Raw genomic sequence first — 13,192 nt, forward strand, 5'->3', positions numbered from 1 at the left:
CGTTTATCATAAAGCTTGGTTGTTAGATTACCATTAACGTCTTTTTCAAGTAAAATATCCAAATATGAAACAGATGTGTCAGACTCTATTCCCCACGATAAATTCAAGTCCAGACTTTCTGACAACGTTGAAAGTTGCTTTTTCAATAAAAATGGAACTCGTAAGTTTAATTACCTTGTTATTGATCATTTGCAAAATCACTTTGTTAAAAAACAATCTGATTGTACACACAAGTACTTTGAAGTTGACATTAAAAGGATGCTCGAGTTTCTGGTTGACAATATCTATGTGGTTTTTGGAGATCAGGTCAACAATCTATCGGAATTCCCATGGGTACCAAATGCGCCCCGTTATTAGCTGACCTATTTTTGCATTCATATGAAGCAGAATTTGTTCAAAATCTTTTGCATGAAAAGAAGAAAACACATGGTGTGGCCTTCAACTCGACATTTAGATATATCGACGACGTATTGTCAATTAAGGGAGCTCTAAACACTGCACACTAGAGAGTTCCACTTGTATGGTAGTTTTAGGCATTTAGAGTGATCTGCTCTTAGTAGTAAGATAGAAAAAATTGTTATTTACTGTTAATTACACAATTTATTATAATAGATTAAAATATTCTTAGCATTATATTAGAACAAGAATAAGTAATTAAATTCATTATTTCCATTGATTTTCCCATTGTAAGTAAACAACAGTGATTTTTGTTCACGAATAGTCCATTGTATTTGAACATTTTTCCTGCGGAAATAAGGCAGGTACATGTACCCTATGTTGAAAATGAAGTAAATAGTCTCAGTATGCACACCTTTATATGATATATTTATCGCCAAGCCCAAAAAGCACATTTTGTTAGTGTTTAGAGCTTCCTTAACAATGGCTATTTCCATTCTTATGTCGACACGATATATCCCGGTGAACTTGAGATAAAAGCTACCACAGAGTCTGACACATCTGTTTCCTTTCTGGATATTTTATTGGAAAAAGACGTTGATGGTGATCTGGCAACCGGGCTTTATGATAGGCGTGATGGCTTTAGCTTTTCGGTCGTCGGCTTCCCTTGCTTGTGCAGCAATGTACCCTTATCGCCTGCATACGGGGTTTGTATCTCTCAGTTGATTCGATACGCAAGAGCATGCTCTACGTGTGAACAATTTCTGAAACGGGGTAAGTTGTTGTCAAACAGGTTGATGAAAGAAGAATATCAGCTGTCTCGTTTGGGGTCATCATTTCGTAAGTTCTATGGTCGATACAGTGGCCCTGTCGGCAAATACAGTCTTTCATTAAGTCAAATGCTGACTGTTTTTTTCATGCTAATTGTTGGGCATTTATTTGCTCGCTGGATTGTCCACGGGTTTTTCCGTTATTTCCCGATCATGACAAGGAGCACACGGCGGGCGTGACCGGTCGGCAGGGGATGCTCACTCCATCATGGTTGAGCTCGAATAATGTTCGTTACATGTATCTCCCCATATTTCATTACAGCGAAAGGAGATTATTACGATCATAGATTCTGCGAAAAGCTGACTTTAATGAGATTGAGGAAATCGTTGTAACTTTAATTTTTTTTTTGCCGTGGTTTCTTTGTTTAAAATTGATCGTATATAGAGCATGCTCTTGCGTATCAGAGAAGTTGGGAGATGTAAACACCAAATACAGGCGATGTTGGAATATACATGTAACTACTATCATCGTCTATAGTCAGTAAGCCATACGAATAGGAAACAGATGTAGCAGACTCTGTAGTGTCTTTAATTTCAAGTTCACCAGGATATACTGAGTTAGTAAATAACTATTGTTAATTGATAAAACTTCGTCAACATATCTTATTGTCAAGTTAAATGCCTCAACAAGAGTTTTCTTAGTATTATGTAGAAATTTTTGAATAAATTCTGCTTCATATGAACATGAAATAATCAGTAAGTAAATAGAAACAATTAGTACCAATTGGAAGTCCAACAGGTTGCTGAAAGACCTAGACTCCAGAGAATACATAGATCTGATATTGAAAATGAGGAGCTACAGTACATATTAAATATTATCTCCTCAGAATACCTTTACGTAAAATGAAATAAAAATTTAATTGAGAGGATAGTTGTCTAAGATGTCAAAAAGCCTGCCCGTTAACTATAGCGAGGAATGGTTATTTAAAGCGTAGAAAAGTCATATAATTCTCAATTTAAACTTTTCTAAAAGTTCTTTAGATTTTGTATTTGAATCAACATTTAATTTAAACCACTTTCTGAATATGTACTTGTAAAATTAGCCTGATGTTCCTCTTTTACACCAGTTAATATTTGGTAAGGAGTAAGAATAGGGACTTGCTTGAACAATTACTCGACCCTGTAATATATCTTTGTTTGTAAGGAATTTAAGGTGTTTTTGAATCAAGTCTAGGGACGGTTAATCAAACTACCATTAACTGGAATATTAAAACGTATTTAAAACTGACAGATGATTTTGGAGATGCATTGTATGTTTAACTTAAAAAATATTAGCCTTACTTTGAAAACGTCTTTCATTTGGATCTCTTAAAAATGCTTTACTTTACAAATCTATCGATGGGTGAATTTCTTTGTAACTTTTTGAAAATGTGAAAATCCGGTAAAATCCTTTGTTTTAAGTAAAGATAAACAACACTATTTACATGCGCTATATATTCTCATTCATAGATTTTGATTTTGAATGGCCTTACTGAGATGTCAATATTTTAAATTTAGATGCTAAAAGCAGCATTATTCGAAACCTTCTACTCTGTTTTATTCTATCGTCGATATTTGGCTGCATTCCAAAACTCCTATTTAAAATAACAATTCATAATTAGAATAATGTATTTCTTAAAAACAAAATATGCTAGAACTCTGTTACCACCATATATTAATTTCAATTGATATACAATTCAAAGGTTTTTTTTTTTTTTTATAAAAATATCGCACAACCAAAGTTCTGTCTATTAATGCCAGTTTCTTTTTTAATTCCCACTTTTAAATATTGCTAATTCACATTTTCAGGTTCCTGGATTAATGTGTGTGGGACTAAGTAATGAGTACCTTACTTATATATTTATTAGGGAATGGTTGTCTTGTTTTCTCGTTTTTTGATGTGCTCAAACGCTTTTAGTATTTATGCATTAAATTAGTATGTGGGCGAATTGTTTAATCATCAGCATAAGAAATCAGACGGTTTTTCCTTATGTTTGCATTTTCATTTTTATCCGTGAAACAATGATTATTTCTAAAAGTCAATAAATAGAAATTTGAGTCTGCAAGAGCCACTTAGTGCGAAACACAGTCAGAAGGCAGTTCTCTCACGTGAGGAACATTTGGCTTTATGAAGGAATGGTACTATTTCCTTAATTAACTTCAATGAACATTTGTCTCGTACAGACATTTGAAAAGTAAATATTTTGATATTTAAAAAGATACATACGTTAAATTCATTTTCTCAATGCAGGCAAGAATACCTCCCATACAGTAGCTAATTCTTTCTCTTTGGCGTAAAGTTTATTGATGTTTTTGAATAAGTTAAACTCGTGCATTAGCTAACTCGTTTCTAAGATAATCGACTGTTTTGTATAATTTATGTTATTGCATCACAAGTTAGACTTGTTTATGATCCCTTCACAGATTTGTATTGTTAACAGATTTTATTAAATCGATCACTGCTCGTTATCTACACCTTTTACATCTAATCGTACATCTCCCGATCACTTGTTTCATGTGCCCTTTATTGTACGTAAACAATAGTCATTGTTTTATTTCATGCACATTCAACGCCCTGATCCCTAAGTATTGATCAACCCTTTGTCAAATTAACTTAAAAAATAATAGCCTTACAAATTGGTATGGAAAATATTGGCCAAAATGCGACGCAATATATTTGCAAACAAATTTAGTATATTGATCATAGAATTTTTGAAATGTTGATTTTACATAAAAGTGTTGAAATCCCTGCATCATCATCTTATCTGTCTCAGGTCTGCCTTGGTTTAAAAAGTGATCGAAATCAGAGCATGCTCTGAAGAATCAATGAAATTTGGAGATGTAAACACATATGCAGGTCATAGCAAGATATTACTACATAAATAACGAAAGTTGACGATGGAAAAGCTGAAGTTATCTCGTTTGTCATACAATTTAGTTGTTAAGTGGCCATTATCGTCTATAGTCAGTAAAACATCCAAATATGAAACAAATGCGGCAGACTCTGTGGTGTCTTTTATTTCAAGTTCAGAGGGATTTATCAAATCGACATATGCATCAAAGTAACTATTGTTAATTGATAATACAATGTCGATATATCTAAATGTAGAGTTGAAGGCCACAGCAAGGATTTTCTTCTTTTAGTGTATAAGTTTAAATCAGAAGTGAATTCTCTAAAACTCCAATGAACTTTAAAATCACATTTTTTTCTGAAGTCAATAACATTCAAATGTACGACTTTTCTACAATTTATACAATAAAAAGGTGGATAAAGATAACGAACAGTGATAGATCTTTAAAAAAATCTACAAACAATACAGATCTGTGTATAAAGCAAAAGCCACGGCTCCCCGGAAATTCTGGAAAAATGGATTAGGTGCCCTGAAGTAGTAATGATCTACTGTTGACCTGTCACGCCCGCCGTGAGCCCCATGTAATGATCAGGTAGACGGAACATTCCGTAGTTAAATTTAGATTAAAAAACAAAAGTCTAACAATTACTATTAAACATGTCCTCCGAAAAATTACCAAATGATAGATAATAATTGCAAATTAGGTTATTATAAAGACCATAGAATTTACGAAATGCTGAATTTTAACAAGGTTGTTTAAAACCCTGTAACATCAATTTATCTATCAGTAGCATACATCGGTTTAATAAAAATTGATCGTACCCAGAGCATGCTCTTGAGTACCAAATACTAATAACTGGGAGACGTAAACACCATATGCAGATAACAGCGGTATATTACTACATACATAAGGAAAGTTGACGATTAAAAACCTGGAGTTATCTTGTTTATCATACAATTAAGTTGTTAGATGGCCTCATTGTCTATAGTGAGTAAAACATCCAGATATGTTCCTAGAAAAGGTCTAAATTTTAGGCCCACCGGCACATAGTTTCAGTAAAGATTGAGGTTCCGTATTTTCAATGATCCAAAATTAGAAATAAATGGCCTCCCTACATGTTATTTAGAATGAAATTCATAAGTAAAAGGTGAAGATAACGAACAATTATCGATCTCAAAAAATTTACAAACAATACATATATGTGAAAAGGGCATAAAACATCATGCAGCTGCCTAGGAGGAGTATGCATCCTTTGTTTACAGGTCACACCCGCCGTAAGCCCCATGTATTGATCAGGTAGACGGAACTTTTCATAGTTAATACAGTATAAAAAGAAGACCTAACAATTGGTCTGAAACAAGACAATCACAATACGACCTAATGGTAAGTTATATTTTCAAATAAGGTTATTATAACAACGATAAGATTCACGAAATGCCGACGTTTAACAAGGTTGGTTAAAACCTTGGTACATCTATTTATCTGTCAGTAGCCTACATCGGTTTAATAAAAATTGATCGCACCCAGAACATGACCCTGAGTATCGAATAAGTTGACAATAAGTAAGTAGACAGAAACACCATAAGCAGGTGATGGTGGAATATTACTACATAAATAAGGATGAGAAAGCTGAAGTCAGCTCGCTTGTAAAACAATTCATTTGTTAATTGATCTTTATCGTTCATAGTCAGTAAAACATCTAAATATGAAACAGATGCAGCAGACTATGTGGTGTCTTTTATTTCAAGTGGGATATATCGAGTCGACATGAAAATACCAATTGTTAATTGATAAAACATCGTCAATATGTATAAATTTCGAATTGAAGGCCACAACTAGTATTTTCCTCTTTTCATGTAGAATATTTTGAATAATATCTCTTTGGTAGGAATATAAAACATGCCATCTAATAAAGGAGCACAATTAGTGCCCATCGAAATTCCAATAGTTTTTGGAAACAGGCACGTAGCAACAGGGGAGGCCAGGGGGACCTATCCCCCCACTTTTTTCCAAAGTCTGTTTTTACTATTTGAAATGTTAATGGAAAGGCCGGTTGCCCCCCTCCCTTACTTTTTGTTGTAGAATATACCCCCCCCCCCGCACGAAATAGGATTTTTTTTTTGCTTGTCATTTTTTTTTTCAGGTAAGTTGAATTTTTTTCTCTGGCTGCCCCCCCCCCCCTCTTTCAAAAACGATGGGGAAACTTGGTCTACGAAGACTACATAAAAGATGTCAATGAGCATCCTTTTGATATCAACTTCAGATTACTTGTGTGTACAATCAGACTGGTTTTTAACGTAGAAATTATACTGATGACCAATCACAAGATGTAAAATTTTCCTAATTCCATTTTTTATTTAAGAAGCAGTTGTCTTTATGATATCAAAATTAAAGTCTAGATTTAAATTATCGTGAGGAATAGTTGTATAAAGTATAGAAAAGTCTTAATGGTATAGACTTTTAACAAATTTTGTGATTTGAAAGTTTCTAAAAGTTCTTTAGAGTTTGTGAGGATCCAAATCTGATTAACTGTAGCAGAGTGGTCTGAAGTCTCTCCTTTACAACAGTCAATATTAAATTTTTGTAAGGATTTAAGATAAGGGCTTGGTAGAACACTTGCTGGACCCAGCAATGTATCTTTTTTTGTAAGTAAATATTGATATTTAAAACGAATATCTTTTTATTTTGAGACTTTTGAAGGTCAACCATCTATTTCTTCTCAATCTGTACCAGATATATACTCATAATAATCAGCTAATCTTATTGTAAATATAAGAAAGAAATGTTTCGCAAATTTTATGAGAAAAGTAAAAGTAGAATTGATCGAAAGAGACTTAACTGTTTGTAACTGGATATTTCGTACTTTAGCTTAAAGTACAATGAGATAAACAATCTATATTGACCTTACCATTTAGATTTTGACAGTTCATTTATTGGTCAGCACGCTTTGTAGGAGTTGGATTTACCATCAATTGATGTGTATATTGATTCTATTCAAAGAGACAATCACGCTTAAATATTTAAATAAGTTTACAAACACAATATTTTAAAGCTTAGATTTCTGATTGTCTTCTCAATTTGTCTGAATTAGAATGCATCTCTCTTTTCACTGCCGTGATAAAGCATGGATAACAGTATCATCCAAATGCTGATCTTTATTAACATTAGATGTTTAGAAGCAGTTCATTCTGGTAAGTGAGCAGAGATTAACAAATTACGTGGACACTTTATTTTTGTTTATGTTTTTTTTATTTAACGCCCCATTCGAGAATTTTTCACACATATTGAGAGGCAACCACTTGCCGGTGGAGGGCTGCAAATTTAGGATTAAAGTCGGCACTCGGTCGGCGCCCGTAGCGACGCTTTCAAAAAGGGGTGGGGCAACTTCCCCAAAAAATCTGAGAAGCAAAAAAATTTTAAAAAACCCTCATGAACTATCAAATTCCTTGAATTTGCCACTGCCTTACCTTACAGCAATAAAATGGGGGTTTGGGTGGGGGATCCAGCATCAAAAGGAAAATATACTATAGCAAAATACGACACTAAGAAAAATAGGGGGACCGGGCCTCCCCCCCCCCCCCCCCCCGGCGTTCTATTGGCCTGTTCAGGGTCATTGAGCAGAAATTGGTGTTTTTCATGCCAGCACTTACTACGATGCGGGACCTCGTTTAAAGGGTCTCACACAGTGGGATTGGGAGTAGCGATCTAAATATACACTCCTTATTCCGCGACACTAAATCAAGTGCTCTAACCACTGCTCCGCTTGGGTGACTTGGAGACTTCATTAATATATTAATATGTCTTTCAATTCAAAACGTCCCATTAATAATACTAAATCTAAAGTGAAAAAAATTATGCTTTTAATTTCTATTAACTCCAAAATTCCTGTTCGAAATTAAAATTCAGAATTGTTTAAGGTTCTCTTCAGGATACATTTCTTTGGTTCTTCTGAGATTCTGTTGTACATGTACAGAGCCTTGAGGTAAAATCTTTGTTTCTCCTCAGTTATTAATGTACATCGTCATCAAGAATCTGGATCTACCAAATGTTTTCTTAACGTCGACTTCGGGTTACTTCTTTGGTTCAATTATGTTAAAATTTTACGTCGTTTTCAGTAAATTTATTTGGTTCTACCGTCTATTTATTTGAGATATTTTTAGGTTATTTCTTTGGTTCTTCTGAGATAAACTGGGATGACGCTAAGTCCGAGTGTGAGACGAGAGGAATGCAGCTTGTGTCTTTGAAGAATGAAAACCAGTATTTTGCAGCTAAAACCTACTTAGAAACCAAAAGGTGAGGACAATATATTTTTATGGTTTTATCTTTGATTGTGTAATTACCTTCTGCATAGTAAGGTAAGCATATTAAATGAAAATGATATTTAGAGTCATACTTATTTTCAAAATTAATTTGCTCACCAAAATATTAACTGTTAAGGAGGAACTCCAGACGTACTGCACTACGGCATATTCTAGGAGTGGTGTAAATCAGACGTGGATCCTCAAAAACTTTAAAAAACTTTTAGAAAATTTAAAATCCCAAAATTTTTCAAAAGATTATAAATTCTAAACGTACGATTTTTTCTACACTTTATACAACGATTCCTCACGGTAAATTAAAAACTAGGCTTTTTAATATCATAGACAACTGCTTCTTCAATAAAAAGGAACTCAGAAATATTCACATCTTGTGACTGGTCATTAACAAAATTATTTTGCTCAAAATCACTGATTCTATACACAAGTACTCTGAAATTGATATTAAAAATATGCTAGAATTCCTCATTGACAACATTTATGCAGTCAAGGTGACCATATCTTCCAACAAACTGCGAGAACTACTTGTGCTCCTTTACCAGCGAACCTGTTTTTATATTCCTTTGAAGCATTTCCCCCAGAAAAACGTCTACATGAGAGGAAGAAAACAATTGCCGTAGCATTCAACTCGACATTTAAATATATCGACGACGTATTATCAATTAACAATAGTTAATTCCATTTATACATTAACTTGATTTATCGCAGTGAATTTGAAATAAAAGACACAACAGAGTCTGTCGCATCTGCTTTATATTTGGATGTTTTACTGACTATGGACGACAAAGACCAACTAAAAACTAAATGTATGATAAACGAAAGATAACTTCAGCTTTTCCACCGTCAATTTCCTTTATTTATGTAGTATTATTCCACTTACCTGCATGTGGTGTTTATGTCTCCCACCTTATTCGGTACTCAAGTGCACGCTCTGAGTATGATTAATTTCTTAAAGCGAGGCAGGCTACTCAAACATAAGTTGACGTTACAGGGATTTCAACAACCTCATTAAAAGTCAGCATTTCGTAATGACCTTGTTAGCAAATATAACCTATCACTAAGTCATATTTTGGTTGACTTGTTTAATACCAATTCTAAGACCTTTGTTTTATACTAAGTTTGACTACGGAATGTTCCGTCTATTTGATCAATACATAGGGATCACGGCGGGTGTGACCGATCAAAAGGGGTTGCTTACTCCTCCTAGCACCTGTTCCCACCTCTGGAATTTCTAGGGGTCCGTGTTTTATGCCCTGTTCACAGTTTGTATTGTTTGAAGTTTATGAGATCGATCACTGTTCGTTTTCTTTACCTTTTTTATTGAGCAAACATAATGAAGCGCTGATTTTTTAAGTTGGAATATCAATTTTTTATCTGTATTTGTACAAAAAAATGCATTCATCTGCAAAGTTATCTTTCTTTGAAATATTTTTGTTTTACATATGGTACAAGATAAATCATTGTAGTTTTTAAATTGATTATAAAGAGATAAAGCAGTCCTGGATATTGATAACTCAACCTGAAACGATTACTTAAAAAAAATAAATATTTAATTTAAAAAAACCTCAAAATAAATCTTGGATTGTTGTCTTTTCGAACAACAATTTTCATTGCATCAAAATAAAATCAAAGTTATTCAAAGTCTTAAAATAAAATATATGGAGATAACGAACAGTATTCAAGCTGAAAATTCCATTCAAACAAATACAAATCAGGAGCAGAGCAAACACGGACCTCTAAAACATCAGAGGTAGGATCAGGTGTCATGGAGGAGTGAACATACCCTGTCGACCGGTCACACCCGCCGTATTACTTGTAAAAAGTTAACATTTGTAATTTTGTACACTATAAAAGTACATGAATAAATCATTTTAGAAGACTCGAAATTTCTTAAATCTAGTCTTAGATATAAATGTTTATCATATGTTTCACATGTCTGTTTCGTACGTCACATGCCCACTGTACATTGCACAAGGGATATATCATTTTCATACCCAAGGTTGTGAAGTCACCATATTTTGAGCCATCTTTAAAAAATTGTTTGGTTGTCCTCTCCCGACCGACTGGCTAAAAATGGCCCGACTCAAAACTTTTCAACCTCCAGGAAGCAATTATTTTTTTTATGTGCTATGGAAAACAGAATTCAAAAATTAGCATTGAAATTGAAATTTTCTGAGAGAAAAAAATTTCTCACCCACCTAATGACCCAATATTTTCAGAGCAAGTCCGGGGAGGGCAAACAAACATTATTCTAAAGTTGGCTTTGATTGAATTTGATTGTCAAATATTGTAGATTTACATATGTGATAGGCATATGAAGAACATGTGATAAAAAGAAACTCTCATGGTTTGTGGTTTGATATTATTGTTATTGGACTTATTATATGTTTTTATCCCCTCATCATGGGCTCAGGGATATAAACACATAACTTGCTGGATAAAATATCATACAAAACCAAGAACCAAGAGAGATCCTATATTTATTAGCATGATATGAAATTGAAAGTGATCTTTGATGTCTTGGGCCATCTTTAAAAAATTGTTTGTTTGCCGTCTCCCGACCGACTGGCTAAAATGCCCCAACCCAAAACATTTTTTAATCCTGAGGAAACGCTATTATCCCATCGACAATAATGTTGAAATTTTCTGAGAAAAAAATCCCACCTACCTACCAACCCATTTTTTTTTTACCCTGAGTCGGGAGATGGCAAGCAAACATTATTTTAAAGATGGCCTGGTAATGATACTTTTTCTTAACGATGAAGCTTTTAACACTCTGTATTAAATAACAATTAAAGTAAATATACATAAAAAAAAGTACCGAATAAGTGTAAAGAATATGCTGTTTTCTCAGCGTGCCAAGATACGGAATCAGGACAACTCGCCCCCAAGACAAGTCGCCCCCAACACTATGAAAGACAGCTCGCCCCCAATTTAGGACAAATCGCATCCACTCAAGACAACTCGCCCCCATTATAGAGAAAACTCGCCCCCATTATTTTTTCTTGTGAATTGCAAGGGAAAAAAATAACTGTTATTCAATTATGTTTATTTTATATGCAAATTTAAATTATAATCAATATTTACGATTGTAATAGATAGTAAATTTTTTTTTATGCATTTAGATCATATTTTTGTATAAAAACACAATGTATGCATAAAAGATTTATCATAATATCCATGCTTTCTTAAATTTTATTCTTATGAAATAGAGTGAAAAAATGCATTTTGATTTATCATTTTTTAAATTTATATTTATAAAATATGTCTATTTTAAAAGAGCACATTGTCCTCAGTGTTAAAACATCTAAATTATTTAATGACGAAATTAACGTTTAAACTGACGGCTTTAAGAAACTTATGATAATGATTATTACTAATTAAATGAAGACATCAGACAAAAAATTTAATGACAACCCCAAGCTAACAATTAATTTGGATACTTCAAAGTGACGACTAATTGGAACATGCAAGCTCCAAAAATTACGTATATTTAGTTGTTTAAAAAAATTGGCGTGCCGTATCTAAGCTCCGAAGCAGCTTCAACGTGATGAAGAATTAAAGCATGCAAGCTGAAAATTACATATATTCAGTTTTATTTGTGATGAAAATGTAAACAAATGTGTGAATTTAGTGAAGATATATCAAAAAAGTGCCAGTAGCGACAATAGATATTAGTGTTAAATTATTTGTGTTGTGTTTTATTTTCAATAAAATTGAGAAATTTTATTTTCAGTTGTTTGTTTTAACTTTCTAGGAACATTTTTAAATTCAAATATCTATATAATATATTTACTATTTGTTGGTTTCTTAAACTGGGGGCGAGTTGTCTTAAATGGGGGCGAGCTGTCCTGAATTGGGGGCGAGTTGTCCTGAATAGGGGCGAGTTGTCTTGGGGGCGACCTGTCTTGGGGGCGAGTTGTCCAGCATTCCAAGATACCTATAATTTTTTATCCTATTATATATTTGTTGATAAATTTTCAAATAGAAAATGCATAGTGGGTGCTTTCATTTGCGTTTCTTAAAAGTATATTTTTGGTTGAATAATTTTCCCTACATAATATGATTAACTATAATGATTAACTAAAAAAAATACAATGGATAAATACAATTTACATTGAAAATTCAGACATTTTCGTGAGCATTTCAGTTACTCAGTTTGTGATTTTCAGAACATGAGGATCGAACTACCGTAAAGGAAGAAGTTGTAAATGTTTTAGATCAAATGTCTTTAAAACTAACAAAATAACTGGCAAAAGAAAATAGTCGCCAATGTTTGCGTTTTATATAGGTTTTGAATTTTTTAAACAATGGTGTTCTAAGTACTAAATTCTTTTTGGGAATTTATCTCTCTTACCAGAGCGTCAGCACACCCTAAAATGACTAACACTGCATCTTTGATTTTTTTTCAAAGTAAAAAACGTTATCAAAAAAGTAAATTTCTCAAAATTTCTGGATGAAATATTGAGATAACGGAGCAGAATAAACGCAGTCCTCTAAAAATATCAGATGGAATCAGATGGCATGGACTATTGCAATTCCGAACAATCCTGTAATTTAATCCTTAATTACTGACTTTAATTTTTTATATGTTCCAGCTTGAATCAAGGTGTGTGGATAGGACTCCGGACGTCGTCTACAGCGACACCCTATGTGTATAGATGGATGGACGGAGAAGAAGCTGTTTACTTTAAATGGACTTGGGGTGAACCGAATCATCAGGATACTTCCCAGTGTATCAGACTTTTTCAATATAACTTGTACTTTGGAACCCTGGAGTGTACAACAAAAAGACATTTTCTGTGTGAAGGTTCAACT

The sequence above is a fragment of the Saccostrea echinata genome, unplaced genomic scaffold (assembly GCF_033153115.1).
Source record: "Saccostrea echinata isolate AGI-Se365-2 ecotype Australia unplaced genomic scaffold, CSIRO_AGI_Sech_v1 ptg000057l, whole genome shotgun sequence".
Taxonomy (NCBI): domain Eukaryota; kingdom Metazoa; phylum Mollusca; class Bivalvia; order Ostreida; family Ostreidae; genus Saccostrea; species Saccostrea echinata.